Genomic DNA, 1,430 nt, shown 5'->3' with positions numbered 1-1,430 from the left:
CGGGTTGTGTTTCCCTTATAAGAGTTACCAAATCAACTTATAAATATGTATATATAAATTGTGAGACTTCAAATAACAAGAAAAAAAAAATTTGCCTTTAGACTAGTAGTACTATTCATAGTTTTCGAAAATTCATTTCTGCCAGCCGAAAGTATCAAAATACGGCATTTGGGATCAAAAAAGTATCAGATATTACAATTCAGAAAAACTGTATTAAAAAATATACAATTGTACCAAAACGGCAACGCTGATCGTGATGGAAAACGAAGTTAGTTAACATCTTGTCATAGCGAAGATGGAATTAACATCGTCAACCGAGTGAAAATACTGCTAAAGTAACAGAGGCAGCGCCGCTTGTGATACCCTTGCTTGCCTCACCGCTCGTGCCATAAATTCAAATTGGTTGGATAGTCGACATGCGGCTTCTGCATACTGTTTATTCTGTGCTAGGACCTTTCTCTGCCTTTCATCACCACGGCTAGCAATTTGGGCGTACGACTTTTTGGTTAAACTTTTGTTGTTCTCTATCCAGAACTTCGTCACTAGCATTGTTAATTGAAGGGAACTGAGCTTCCCCGACCGTACGAAGATCAAACCTATTCGAATTTTTAGGATAATATATATCCAGAACTTCTTTTCTGGTCAACCTTTTGAAAGTCGTGATACGATTGACGGAGATCTCCTTCTCCCACACCACACATTTATCTTTTTATTTGAAAATATTTAGAGTAAATAACAATTTAACTATTTTTTATAGATTTAAAGTTACTGTCGAATACGATATCAAATACTTAAAGTAATCAAAATAATACGGTATCGTTGACTTCAGGTTACAAAATATATATGTATTTATGAACATAATCGTGGGTGGCTCTTAGAAACTGATATGGAAAAATATCAACTTAATGCGCTACTCTACAAAATACATATGGGTGTGTCCACGGCTAAAGAGTCCACTTTCAGGCATTGAGTATTCGAGATATTCGACTCACGACAATACTACACTTACGACAACTTCTGAACTACCTATATCATCGTTTAAAGTACAAAACTGCGTATTGTGGTTCTGCAAAAATTTCGTAACTGACATTTGTGCCAAAAAAGATATTTGCTCACCGGTATTTCCTGACATCAAGCCCTTATCCATTCATAGTAAAATATCCATACTTAGACATAAGAAGAATAGATAATTAAGGATAAAAGAGAGAAGCGTTATGAAATAAGATACGTTTTCCTCTCTCTCCTATAAAATTTGGGCAATCTCACATACGAGGTTTTGGAGTTTCTTGATACGCGGTTTTGTACTTTAAACGACGACATGTATATTCCTTTATGCGTCGAATGCTATCAACTTAAATTTTAATTATTCTAATGTTTGAGAAAAAAAAAAGAAAAGAGCATCTGTGTTGCAATGGAGAATATAAAGAATT

The sequence above is a fragment of the Rhagoletis pomonella genome, unplaced genomic scaffold, assembly GCF_013731165.1.
Source record: "Rhagoletis pomonella isolate Grant_MI unplaced genomic scaffold, Rhpom_1.0 Rhpom_scaffold_00011, whole genome shotgun sequence".
In the NCBI taxonomy this organism is placed as follows: domain Eukaryota; kingdom Metazoa; phylum Arthropoda; class Insecta; order Diptera; family Tephritidae; genus Rhagoletis; species Rhagoletis pomonella.
This window is presented reverse-complemented; position numbering follows the sequence as displayed.